This window comes from Aquarana catesbeiana, linkage group LG06 (genome assembly GCF_042186555.1).
Source record: "Aquarana catesbeiana isolate 2022-GZ linkage group LG06, ASM4218655v1, whole genome shotgun sequence".
Lineage (NCBI taxonomy): Eukaryota > Metazoa > Chordata > Amphibia > Anura > Ranidae > Aquarana > Aquarana catesbeiana.
The window spans coordinates 156,338,730-156,353,591 of record NC_133329.1 but is presented as its reverse complement, the minus strand read 5'-3'; the positions used below and the strand labels follow the sequence as shown (position 1 = coordinate 156,353,591).

At 42.5% G+C, this 14,862-nt stretch overlaps 1 protein-coding gene across 3 annotated transcripts in view; it reads left to right on the top strand.

Moving 5' to 3' along the window:
• MRTFB (myocardin related transcription factor B) overlaps positions 1 to 14,862 on the top strand; it is a 501,337-nt gene that overhangs the window by 228,503 nt on the left and 257,972 nt on the right. The gene's annotated exons all lie outside the window — the stretch shown is intronic.

Sequence of the window (14,862 nt, the reverse complement as noted above, 5' to 3'; positions counted from 1 at the left end):
AAACATTATACCTTGATTACATGAAGTGTTATAGAGATTTTAATATTCAAGTTTTATTCCATTCGATTCTGCAGAACCTGCTTTTAGTTTTTTAACTTTACTTACTTTAAATCTATGCTGACTGATTTTTAATACCATGAAACATTTTAGAAGTCTGTTTAGCACCTATTTGCTTGTTTTCACTTGACACTTGCACACTGAAGCTCATAAACGGACATTTTTGGGAGTTTGGGCATTTTTTTCAACAGCCCGTAAACTCCCCTCTATGTTATCCTATGTGTCCATGCACACATGGAAATTTTTGGATGTTTTTCAGCAGGGACGTTTATGGGCTGTTGTCTGAACGCCCTAAAAATTGCGTTCAAGAGCAGTCCTAAAACCGGCAGACGCTGGTAAAGGCTGTTAAACGTGGTTTAACGTTGTAAACAGAGCATTAAGCCTCGTCAGGCGTTTCTCTGCCTCTATTCAAAATCAATGGTTCCCTATAGGAGCCCATTAATTTGAATAGAAGTCGCACCAGAAGTTGGATCATGATGATCCGACTTCTAGTGCAACTTGTGTGCTGAGGATGTTGAAGGGGAACCCCTGCCAAAATGAAAAAAAAATTGGCGTGGGGTTTCCCCCCGAACGATACCAGACCCTTCGGTCTGGTTTGGATTTTAAGGGGACCCCCCGCGCCCAAAAAAATGGCTTGGGGTCCCCCCAAAATCTATACCAAACCCTTATGCTTCAGTGCCTCCCCCCCCTCATGGACCATACCAGACCACATGCCCTCAACATGGAGGGGTGGGTGCCACCCCAAAGCACCTTGTCCCTATGTTGATGAGGACAAGGGCCTCTTCCTGACAGCCCTGGTTGGTGGTTGTCGGGGTCTATGGGCAGGGGCTTATCAGAATCTGGAAGCCCCGTTTAAGAGGGGGGGCCCCAGATCTCCACCCCCTAATCTATGTGAATGAGTATGGGGTACATTGTACCCCTACCCATTCACGTAAAAAAAAAGGTGTCAAAAACAAACACTGTACACAGGTTTTTAAAGTATTTTATTAAGGCATCTCCGGCGTTTTTTCCAATTCCTTTTTCCCTCTCTGGCTCTTCTCCCTCCTCCGGCGATTCCTTCTGCCTCTGCTGGTCCTTCTCCATTTCCGGTTCTTCTCCTCTCTGCGCTGTCTTCTCTCTCCGCTGTCTTCTTGCTGTTTTGCTGGGTTAGCGCCGCTGTCTTCTCCCTGTGTTCTTCTCCCGATGTCGACTCAACGCAATGTCCCGATGTAATGCTGGGTCCGCCGTGTGCAAAATGTGTGGGTTTACTTCGGTTTCCTCCCACACTCCAAAGACATGATGGTAGGTTAATTGGCTTCTGTCCAAAATTGGCCCTAGCATATGAATGTGAGTTGGGGACATTGTATTGTGGGCTCCTTGAGGGTAGGGACCGATGTGAGTGTGCGATGTATGTGTGGAGCACTGTGTAAAATTGATGGCGCTATATGAGTACCTTAGATAATAATATAATAGATGACCATCTTATTGAGACACAATGTACAGGGATAGGGACAATTGTAGACATGCACCCACACTCACTCAGGTTGAACTGGATGGACTGGTGTCTTTATTCAACCTTGCTAACTATGTAATGACATATTGGCATGGGACTGGGCCACCCACCGACCTCATCCAGAGGCCCCGCCTCCTTATGACGTCACCACCCGGGGCATGATGGGGGACAATGCCGTCACAAGGGGGCGGGGCCTCCAGATGATGTTGGAGGGTGGTCCCACCCCATGCCAATATAAGTCATAAGGGTATTGAATTTATTCTTCTCCTCAGTCTTCACGTGGGAATCAGGGGGCTTTAGTAACCAAAACTGCAGTGTTTATCTTCATGACACATCACAGGAAGCACCCTCATGACTAACAGAGGAAGAATTAGAGACTTGGAAAACGTAACATTAATAAGTCGCTGGGACCAGATGGCTTGCACCCGAGGGTCCTTAAGGAACTCAGTCAAGTAATTGCCAGATCATTGTTCCTAGTTTTTACTGACAGTCTCCTAACTGGAATGGTACCAGCTGATTGGAGAAAAGCCAATGTAGCACCAATCAATAGTATGCAAGCTCCTGGAGGGGATAAGGGACTATATACAAGATTTTAGTAATGAAAACGATATCATTAGCAGTAATCAGCATGGATTCATGAAGAATCGTTCTTGCCAAACCAATCTATTAACCTTCTATGAGGTGAGCTGCCATCTAGATAAAGGAAGGCCCATAGACGTGGTGTTTCTGGATTTTGCAAAAGCATTTAACACAGTTCCCCATAAACAATTACTGTACAAAGTAAGGTCCGTTGGCATGGACCATAGGGTTGAGTACATCGATTGAAAACTGTCTACAAGGGTGAGTTCAGAGGGCAGTGATACATGGGGAGTACTCAGAATGGTCAGGGGTGGAAAGTGGGGTCCCCCAGGGTTCTGTGCTGGGACCAATCCTATTTAATTTGTTCATAAACAACCTGGAGGATGGGTTAAACAGTTCACAGTCTTTGTATTTGCGGACGTTCTTAAGCTAAGTAGGGCAATAACTTCTCTGCAGGATGTGGAAACCTTGCAAGGAGATCTGAACAAATTATTGTGGTGGGCAACTACATGGCAAATGAGGCTTAATGTGGAAAAATGTAAAATAATGCATTTGGGTGGCAAAAATATGAATGCAATCTACTCACGGGGGGGGGGGGGGGGGGGGGGGCCTCTGGGGGAATCTGGGATGGAAAAGGACCTGGGGGTCCTAGTAGATGATAGGCTCAGCAATGACATGGAATGCCAAGCTGCTGCTAACAAAGCAAACAGAATATTGGCATGCAATAAAAAGGGGATTAACTCAAGAGATAAAGCAATAATTCTCCCACTCTACAAGACTTTGGTCCGGCCGCACCTGGAGTATGCTGTCCAGTTCTGGGCACCAGTCCTCGGGAAGGATGTACTGGAGATGGAGCAAGTACAAAGAAGGGCAACAAAGCTAATAAAGGGACTGGAGGATATTAGTTTGCGAGCACTGAACTTATTCTCTCTGGAGAAGAGACGCATGAGAGGGGATATGATTTCAATTTTTAAAAAACCATACCGGTGACCCCACAATAGGGATAAAACTTTTCCACAGAAGGGAGTTTAATAATACACGTGGCCACTCATTAAAATAAGAAATTAGGTTTAACTTTAAACTGCGTAGAGCAGGAATATGCAATTAGCGGACCTCCAGCTGTTGCAAAAATACAAATCCCATCATGCCTCTGCCTCTGGGTGTCATGCTTGTGGCTGTTGGAGTTTTGCTATGCCTCATGGGACTTGTAGTTCTGCAACAGCTGGAGGTCCGCTAATTGCATATCCCTGGCGTAGAGGGTTCTTTACTATAAGAGCGGCAAGGATGTGGAATTCTCTTCCACAGGCGGTGGTTTCAGCGGGGAGCATCGATAGTTTCAAAGAACTAATAGATAAGCACCTGAATGACCACAACATACAGGGATATACAATGTAATACTGACATATAATCACACACATAGGTTGGACTTGATGGACTTGTGTCTTTTTTCAACCTCACCTACTATGTAACTATATATATTTCCCTCCTATAAAAAAAAAAAATCTGCCCCAAACAGGTTCGTAGCTGTCAGATTGTCATACTGTTTACATTTGCATATGTAGAGCAGGCCCCTTTCACACTGATGCAGTGTGGTTTGTCCACACCACAGGTGTAGTGCAGTTCCATTATGTTCCATGCACCAAAACCGCTGGACAGAATAGAACTCTATAGGAAAGTGCAGCTAACCCGTGGGTATATTGCGTTACACCCGCGGTGTGTGGTCAAATCACACATCGGTGTGAAAGGGGTTATAGTCCCAGTTAATCTTAGTTTGTATGGGACTCCTAGAGGATGCCATTTATATATGAGATGAACTATTGAAAGTGACGTGTTGGGCTGATATTTTGAATGGGCTCAAATCTCACTACATTACATCTAAGAAGTGCAAGTACCTTTTTGTGGAGCCGCACTGCAACCAGATCGAATGGTCATTTTGTACCATGTGATCCGGTGCAGGCAAATAAATCTCACTGCATTTGCGATGCACTGGGGTGTTGTTAACTTTGTATTGACACCCGCAGCGGATCGCAGACACAATGTAGTGCGGGAAACGTGCAGGGATCGCTGTTTCCCATAAAGCATGTGTGTGACCCTAGGCTAAAAAGCAAAGCCTTTGTCCTGGGAAATGTGAATTCCTTGCAGAGAACTGACACGCCCCTGCTAAGTTGCAGCTATGGTCTCAACAAACACTATCTGCATTAGGAGCATAAGTCAGTGCGGTTGCTTTATGCAATCTCCTGCTCATAACCGTGTACAGCCCCATCTTCTTATTTATATCAATGGGCAGCTGAATGCAGCAGTAGCTGGTCCTGGGAAAGTGGTTTTGCCCACTCTGTATGGCCCCTGTACAGTCATGTAGATGAAGCCGAAGCTCTTGTCTGAACAAGCACATCGATATGACTGCAGTGCAGCCATTCACATTAGAGTGGAACAACGCAGTTTGTGTTTCTAAGACCTTTTTAGTGGCACATGGCAAACAAAACCAAAGAAAATTCCCAGCTCTGCTTACCAACCATCCTGCAACCAACCAAATTATCCTGTCTAACAGTTTGCGTTAAAAACAGGGCTTTAGTTTGTACACATTTGCAAATACATGTGTAAGCTGCAGAGCCACTTCACATACCCCAGTATTATCTGCAGTCCTAACTCCATACATTTTTGAGAGCCTCCATAGTAGAAGCACATAATAATAATAATAATAATGGATAGATAGAGGGCAGGTGAGCCTGGAGGGAGCCCACCCCTCCTTAAAGGCACAGGGGCACTCACCTGCCATTTATCCATTATTATGCATGTGATTCTACTATGGAGGCTCTCAAAATTGTATAGAGCTAGCACTGCAGATAATACCGGGGTATGTGAAGTGGCTCTGCACCTTACACATGTGTTTGCAAATGTGTGCAAACGAAACTCCTGTTTTTAAAGCGTACTGTTAGACAGGACAAATTGGTTGGTAAGTTGAGCTGGGAATTTTCTTTGGTTTTGTTTGACACGCGTTGCCCTTCCATGTGCTCCTTGCTGCAAAGGCCAGTTATAGGTGGGGGCAGTGGCCATTTCTTTGTACTTTTAAGTGGCAGGCACATCTATCTGAACAGTTGTTAGTGGTTTGCATTCCGTTGAGAGCAATTGCGTTTCGACCATAGAGTAATGGGCATTTTTAAATATTATTATACAGGATTTATATAGTGCCAACAGTTTACGCAGCGCTTTACAACTTGAGGGTAGACCGTACAAATACAATACACTTTAATACATTAGGAATCAGAGGGCCCTGCTCATTACAGCTTACAACAGAAATTGCTCCACTTTCTGTCTGCCATAGGTATATAGGTATATATATGACCTTGAACAGGAGTGGTGCAGCCATGAAGCCATGATCGTGGTATCATTTTCCAGAGCAGGTGATGGGCTTTCGTGTAAAAGTGAAGCGAGTGCAGCCGCCCAATCACTTTTACAGGCGGCGAAAAGGGGGGCCCCCTCCCACCTTTACTGGGCTCTCCTGTCCCACCAGGGAGCTCTATACCAATGCAGTCTGTTACATCGGATGCCCTAGGAAGAGTTGGAGGAATGCAATTGTTCCTCCCAGTCTGTTATGTCAGAATCTAGAAGTGATGAGGGTTTTGTCACTTCTGGTTTTTGGCTGTTTGTTTGCAAGCTGTTACTAGCTGGTAAAGCATCACATCAAACCAATCTTAGTTTGATCAGATGCTTTTGAGGGCAGAGGAGAGATCTGAGATCTAATAGACCCCAGATCTCTCCATAATGAGGACCTGTCCTTGCCCATGTTTTCACAAGGAATGTTGCTCATCCCTTGTGATAGCAAAAAAAATGCAATAAAAAAATTAAAATAAAGGTATAGGTACATGAATGAAAAAAATTTTTTTTAAAGCTCCTCCACCCCCCCCGTGCTCACACACGCACAAATGTGATCGCACACGAAGGCGCTGTACGCATATATAAATAGTGATTGCACCACACATGTGAGGTATTGTTGTGAAAGTCAGAGGTAGAGCAATAATTCTAGCACCAGACCTTCCATGTAAATCTAAACTGGTAACCTGTAAGCCTGGGTTCACACTGCTAAGGTGGGAGACGCCACGTGTAATTCGCAAAGGAGTTGCAGCACATTCCTGTGCAAATTACATGTGGTGTCTCTGGGGTACGATTTGAGCTAATTTGTATGGCTCAAATTGCACCAAACTGTTGAAGGACCCTTCTTTGTCCGCACCAGAATCAGACCAGTGTTTACACCCATGCGATCCGATTCTGCAAATCCCACTGCGTTTTGCAAACCGATTTCAGAGTGTCGTTAACTTAACATATACTCCGCAATCCGTTCGCTTTAGAATTTTCACCGCATCTAGTGTGAACCCAGGCTCAAGATTTTCAAAGCGTCACCTATGGAGATTTTAGGTACCGTAGTTTGTTGCTGTTCCACGGACGCACACAATTTTAAAGCATGACATGTTAGGTATCTATTTACTCAGTGTAACATCATCTTGTATATTTTACCCAAAAATGTAATGTTATATTGTGTTTGCTTGTACTTAAATTCATTAAAGGATATTTTTTCCTGAAAATTAGCATTTTATAAACTACTGTGCAAATATCATGCAACATAAAAAAAAATTACAACACCCACCATTTCAACCTCCAGGGCCTCTGCTTAAAAATAGCTGTTCAGCTTTAACACAGGCTGTTGTAATTTGTATGATAGGTTTGATTCATATGTACTGACTGGCAGCTCTGTAGACCTCCAGCTATGCAGTTTTTTCCCCCTTAGATCATGCTTTGTTCTGCAAGTTTCACAACATTGTAGCAACCTGTATCCTGTCATTGTGCTCTTGCGTGGGATGTGTATGGAAGAACAGCTGGGATAGAACACAGCAAAGTACCAATTACAAGGATGATAAACACTAAAACTTTAATGTAATCTTACATTGATAGCATCCTAATATTTTAGGTTTCTTCACGTCAAAGGCCGTATTTGTTGAGTTGTCAAGAAATTTTCTATGTTTAAGACCACAAGCAAGGTTTATTTCTGACATTTTTGTTTAGCATTCATGATAAATTACAGGCCATGATGTCATGCTGATTTGTTGGTTCAGTCAGGGATGATTTCACAATGCAGGCGAGTATTGCATGTGTGCACATTGTTTACCATCTGTAAAGAAGACTTGACTTGAAATTTTGTCTCATGTCTGTTTGATAAATCAAAAGATGAGGACTGCACTCTTTTTACAGTGTTATACCTTAGTGACAGCGCTGTAAACCACAGTAGAACGATGAGATGTCACCAGCACTCAGTTGCAAACATATACACTTACTTATTAGTGCCATTTCACATCAGTAAAACAGACCAACATTTTGGGGCCATGCAGGATCCCTTATTCAAGATGACAGTGACAACTTGCAATACAATAAAGCCTGTAAATGGATAAGTGAAAATACAGAACCAGATACCCACCCATGTGACATCATAATGACTTAAAGTGATTGTAAAGTCTTGTTTTTTTCTCTCTAAAAATAACAAACATGTCTATACTTACCTGCTCTGTGCAGTGGTTTTGCACAGGGCAGCCCAGATCCTCCTCTTCTCAGGTCCCTCTTCGGCTTTCCTGCCCCCCCCCCCCTCCTGTTCAGTGCCCCCACAGCAAGCAGCTTGCTATGGGGGCACCCGAGCTGAGTCACAGCTCCCTGTGTCCATTTAGACACGGAGCCCCGGTTCGGCCCTGCCCCCTCTCTCCTGATTGGCTAACTGACTTTGACAGCAGCAGAAGCCAGTGGCGCTGCTGCTGTGTCTCAGCCAATCAGGAGGAGAGTCCCAGATGTCCGAGGCACTTGTGGACATCGCTTGAGAGAGATATGGCTCACGCTAGTGTTAGGGGTTGCTGCGGGGGCTGCTGCACATAGAAGTGTTTATCTTAATGCATAGAATGCATTAAGATAAAAAACCTTCTGAATTTACAACCACTTTAAAAGTGATATTAAACCCAAAACAAAAAATGTAATATATTGCAGCTTACCGATCATTAGATGTGGTGGCTGCATCAGTTTTATTTTTTTAGGCTTTTTTCCCTCTGTTTTCACCTGGCAATTTGGCCAGTACTACTACTGTACTAGAGTGCCCCTACTCTGGATGACAGAGAACAGGAGGCACATTTGGACAGTAGCATTGTTAAGCTGGGGGGTGAGGAGTGTTAGATGTACTAGCAGATTTAAATACACTAGCAATTTGAAGCCAAACTTCAGCTAATACTTTATAAGCAAAGGAAGAAAAAAAACATGTTTACAATCAAAACACCATCAAGAGACAGAGCAGCTTACCATATGTTCCAATAAACAACATAAAATTAAACAAGCTTTTTAAAAGACCGCTCTAAATTTTAGTTACAGATGAATCCAAGACAAAAGTGAAATAAAATATAGTGAACCAATTGTGTGTTAAATATAACATATACTGTATGCAACCTATGCAGTGATATAATTCCCAAACGAGGCTCTAGTACCACAATATGACAATACATCATATCAGTCAGCAATAGTATAAAATCGTGTATCATAAACTGTGCCTTTAGTATAATGCATGTGCATATACAGTACAGTACAATATCAATCAAGTTTCAAACAATGTGATAGCAAAACACATAAGTGTGACGATTTAAAAAAAATAATAAATTGTTTTATCGGAACACGTATGTGTTTTTCTATCACATCGGCACTTGATAATATATTTGACTATTGTATACGCACATGTGTTACACTAAACCGTTATCGGCCTGCACTGCATAAAAAGCATAGAGACTTAGTGATGATGACCTCATTGGGTCTAAAATAAGGTATGTCATGAAAATGGAAAGTTTTTATTTATAAACGTCATTAGTTAACCTCTTGCTTACTGGGCACTTAAACCCCCATCCTGCCCAGACCAATTTTCAGCTTTCAGCGCTGTCACACTTTGAATGACAATTGCACGGTCATGCTACACTGTACTCAAGTAAAATTTTTATCATTTTTTTCACATAAATGGAGCTTTCTTTTCATGGTATTTAATCACAGCTGTGGGTTTTATTTTTTGCTAAACAAAAAAAGAGAGAAATTTTTGAAAAAAAAAAAAAGTTTCGTAGTTTGTTATAAAATTTTGCAAACGGGTAATTTTTCTCCTTCATTGATATTTGCTGATGAGGCTGCACTGATAGGCACAGATAAGACGGCACTGATGGGTGGCACTGGTAGTTGGTATTGATAGGCAGCACTGGTTATGATGCACTGGTTGGCCATTTATAGGTGGCACTGTAGGCACTGATGGGTGACACTGGGCACTGATGGGTGACACTGTGGGTACTGGTAGGTGGCGCTGGTGGGCACAGAAGCCTCTCCACGATTGGGACCGATGTCCCTTTTGCAGCCGCTGGTGATTGGCTTTTTTTTTTCTCCTCGCGCTACCAGCACGAGGAGAAAAGATATCCGATTACCGGTTCTGTTTACGTCACATGATCAACTGTCATTGGCTGCCAGCTTATCACGTGGTAAGGGGTCGGGATCGACCCCTTACTCCGATCTATGATCAGCCTAGTCTCATAGACTCGCTGATCACAGAGCACGCCGTGTGCACCCTGCAGGGGGCGCGCAGGCCGCTCAAGCACGGGAGGACGTCCAGGGACGCCCTCCCGGCACATTAAGTACGCGCTGCAGCCATCTTTCGGCTATAGCACGGACGGGAAGTGGTTAATGGTAGTGGGAAGTAAGAGGACCCAGGAAGGCAAAATTATAAGTTGATTAAACTGCAGCTATAATATCACTTTGAGTGGAAAGGACAGTTGCACTTTGAAAAGCACATCATGAATTCTTATATTTCACTCTTCCCTCTGCAGCTGCTTTCAAAATATAGTGGCATATTGATGTTGATACAGTGATATCTCTTGGAATCTTTAATATGGAACTGTACTCTGCCTTTTCTATAATAAAGAAAACCAATCACGAAATCATGTACAAGCTTTAACATAGTAAAGTAACTTCTAAAGTGAATTTAGATTTTTTTTTTAATTTACAGCATTTGTTATAATGATACCTAGTAATCCTGCCTCGAAGGTCCTTGTTCAGATTTTTTTCTGCTATTGGGTGACAATACTTCATTTATACTAGTTACTCTACTGCATTGTCTTCCTGTCACATCCAGTTTAGCTGGTAACTATAAGCGGGTATGTTAAATGTTAATGGTGCAGGCATATTCTGCTTTTGTCACCATCAGAAAACCAGTCCAGAACAATGAAAAGTAGGTGCCACTGAACTGCACGCACGTAGACGGGAAGTAGCCAGCAGCACTAAGATGCAAAGATAGATGAAAAAACGGAAAACCATATATTTTTATCGTACAGTACAGGACACAGGAAGTAATTCATAGACCATGGATTTAATTCTGTTAACTTCAGGTGATTGGACACTAGCAAAAGCTTCACTCGGTCATCTGCTAGTGTTCCCATACCCCACCACCATTAGACTCTAGTTTTTTGTTGGCATCCTTGGGTGATGAACACATTCTCCTTTTGAAGAAGTTTTTTCTACTATATTTTCATCAGATTTAACTACCTCCTTCAACAGACACATCTATCAAGGTCTGACTGCTTATTGCATTTTTGACACATTCGCAGTTTCTGGATTGGAGACCCACAAGCACACCTAGGGAACCATACCCATACCTTTCAGGGATAGACTGTAAAATTTGCTTTGGTCACTGGATCCTGCAGCACCCACCTTGGTGCAACAAGTGTAGCTAGATGTAGGGTGCTATACAGGTCCAGGGCCATCATCCATCCCTATGACTCCCAGACCCTGAAGACTCCCTGAGAGTATGACACATTATGATGGGTCAACCCTGGATGCTATACTGGACAAGAAATGTGGGCAAGGTAAGAAAGAATTTCACTATACTCTTGGCATTCCTGGCTTACACATCTTGATAGCTCTGTAGTTTACACTACATCTTTATTCTGGAGGACATACTATGAGCTTTGCACAAACGCGTTTCATAGGGCACAGGTGTAAGTGGACCTTCACTCTTAAGCAGGGTATACTTGCTGAGTATTCAAAAGACCTTGCTGATCCCTGCGTCAACATTAGCAAAGTTGATACAGGGATCTCTATCGCTGTGTCCTTGTACTCCCCACCCTGTCAGAATGCACTGATCAGCACTTGCAGCAATTGGCAAGCACTGATTGAATGCTGGTTTTCCAGTTTGACCATTCGACAGAAGCCATTTGTTAGACCAGATTCTGTTTAACGGACAGCGGTACACAAATACCATAAGTTGGCCAGTTCCTGTGGAACCAGACAACTTTTGGTACATGTATACCCAGCATTAGTGGTTTTCCATAACTCTATCGAATCGGTCTTATGGGTAACGTATTTAAATTTGTTGGTACTTTTTTTTTTTTTTCCAATTATTTTATTTATTTAGTCATAGGACACATCGCGAACATACATAGGAGAAAAACATAACACATCATTAAATTTAAACATCTCATATTTAAAACATAACAGTAAATCAATCATGCAGTGAATTGAGTCTTCAGCTGAAATAACTCTCCCCCCTTCAGCCTTAAAAGCCACGCAAAAGATGAGGGGAAAAAAAAGAAGAAGGGAGAACATTATATGTTGCCTCCTATACCTTTACCATGTAATTAGTAGAAGACCCTCTACACTGCCTCCCCTATAGTCTCGAACCCGTCCCAAACAATTTTATACCCTTATATATTACCAAGAACAAAAAAAAAACCAGGGGAAGGAGAAAAAGAAGAAGAAAAAAAAACAGCCAGTCCATGGAGGTAAACCCCAAGTGTGTCCGCCAAACGCAGGGAAAGAATTGAGATGAAGCCCTTAGATACCCATCCTAACTATTCAAATTCTAGTCAAGAAGGGTACTTCCCCCCTCCGAGGCCAAAAAAACATTCCATGCAGACCAGGTCTTGGTGTAGCGCCCCTGCTGGTTTCGTGCAGAAAAGACCCAGTCTTCTAGTTTGCCAATCTCATTCACTCTACGCAACCACATCCCTATTGTCGGGGCTTGCAGTGATTTCCATGTCAAAGGAACACATGCCTTTGCAGCATCTAAAAGATGACAAATAATAGATTCCTTATATACCTTTTCTGGTATATACGATGCGTGTAGAAGAAAAAAGGCCGGGTCTTCTGGTATCATATAGTCCGTAAAAATTTGCAAGATACGTCTGACCCCTGTCCAGAAATTCTTTAATTTGGGGCATTTTCAAAAAAATATGTAGCATAGTGCCTTTATCTTCCTGACATCTCCAACACAAGTCAGAGGAGTCAGGTAAGATTTTCTTCAATCTCACTGGTGTTCTATACCACCGAATGAAAATTTTAAAATTAGTCTCTTGAACTTTCGCACAGATCGAAGATTTGTGCGTAAACTTAAGAATATGTTGTAACTGTATTGTATCAAAAGATTTACCCAGCTCCTATTCCCATTCACGGATACAATTCAAAGAATCCGCTTCCGTAGGTAATATTAGTAATTCGTAGTTGGCCGATAAAGTATGGGACATTGCACCCGCCTCTGAGCAAAATTTCTCAAAGGTGGTAGGGGACCTGGTGAACCGTTTCTGAGCTGGCAGAGTACTAAGAAAGTGGGTGATCTGCAGGGCACTCCAAAATCTTAGTCTAAACATACCCTCCTGTTCCATCAACTCCGAGACTGTCAGCCACGCCCCCGCCTTTATATAACTGGACACTTGTTTACAGCCCATAGGTGCCTAAAAGCTTTGTCATCAGTCCCTGGGGGGAAACAGGGGGTTCCCCAGTATCAGGTATAGGGAAGAGGTCTCCAATATTATACCAACAGTGGGAAGCAGGGCCGCACAAAGTTTAGCAGTGTTCCCTATTAAAGGGTGTTTAGTAAGCTCTCTAGGAAGATGGGCAAAGCACCAAAGGGCTCTTCCCAATGGGACTGGTGACTGGGCATGTTCAATTTGTACCCAAAGTTTAAGATCTATAAGTCTATTCCAATCTATTACCCTACTCAGATGTATAGCTTGGTAATATTTACGTAAGTCTGGCACTGCTAATCCCCCATATCTCTTAGGAAGTGTTAATTGATTACGCTGTAGCCGAGGCTGTTTATATGCCTAGATAAAATCAAAAATGATCTTCTGGCTCTGTTTAAAGAATATAGATGGGATGTGTATTGGTAATGCCTGTAAAAGATAAAGAAATTTGGGGAGAATACTCATCTTAATAATATTACAGCGTCCAAGCCATGAATGGAGACCCGTTTTCCATTTATTCAGTAAAATCTTCACTTTTTGAAGCAATGGGGGAAAATTTAACTCAAAAATCTTAGCTATGTTAGGTGAAAGCTGTTTACCCAGGTATGTAAATGCTTTATCAGTCCATTTGAACTTAAAGTTTTGCTTAAGTTGTTCAATTGATGTTTGAGGGCAATTAACCCCCATTGCTTCCGACTTAGTAAGATTAATACAAAGATTAGAGAGAGAACTATTCTTCTCAAACTCCCTTATTAAGTTAGGAATCGTAATAAGAGAGTTTGTGAGCGAAAACAGCATATCATCTGCATATGCTGAGATTTTATATTGGGCCTCTCCTATCTGTACTCCTGTAATTTCCCGATTTAAGCGTATTGTGCTGAGAAACGGTTCCAGTGACAGGGCAAAGAGGAGTGGTGACAAGGGACACCCCTGACGTGTCCCGTTTGAGATTTGGAAGGTATCTGATAGTACTCCATTGGCCCGTACTCAGGCCCCTGGATGGGAGTAAATAGAAGTGATCCATTGCAGCATTTTCCTCCCAAAACCTCCATACCGTAAGACTGCCAGCATAAAATTCCAATTCGCCCTGTCAAAGGCTTTCTCAGCATCTGTGCTTATAAACACACTATGGGGTTTATTTACTAAAGCTGAAGAGAGAAAAATCAAGCTTGCTTCTGCATAGAAACCAATCAGCTTCCAGGTTTTATTGCCAAATCTGAATTGAACAAGCTGAAGTTAGAAGCCGATTGGCTACCGTGGACAGCTGCACCAGATTCTGAGTGCTCCAGTTTTGGTAAATCTACCCCATTGTGTATGTTTTGTTCATTACCTGTAGGAGGTTCAGGACTTTTGTGGTGTTATCTCTTGCTTCCCACGTGGGGACAAATCCCACTTGATCTAAGTGTATCAAATTTAGAATATACTGTTGGATCCTGTTTGCCAGAATTTTAGAAAAAAGTTTAAGATCTAGATTAAGCAAGGAGATCGGTCTGTAATTTCCACAAGAGGCTGGATCCTTTCCCTCTTTTGGTATTACCGAATTATGGGCTAACATAGTGTCTTTTGTTAATATTGCTGACGAGCCAAGAGCATTAAATAATTTAACCATATAATGGGCAAGGGAGGGAAACAGACTCTTATAATAATGAGCTGTCAGGCCATCAGGACCTGGTGACTTTCCCAATTTAATGTCCCTTACTGCAGGGACAGGGTTGGTACTTTTTTTAACCTTCCAATGAAAAGTCCCTTTCCAGCTACTGACATAGTGCTTCTAGGAGCTCATGCACACTGCAGCTGAAAAAATAGGTGCGTTTTGAGCTTTTATTTCTGCCTATAAAAGCTTGAAGAAGCTTGTTCTTTATTGTGCTCTTTCTTGTGTTTTTATTGAGCTCTTTCAAGCTTTTTTGAGCATAAGCGTTTTTTTCACAAACCCTCCTAGATAGTATTTTC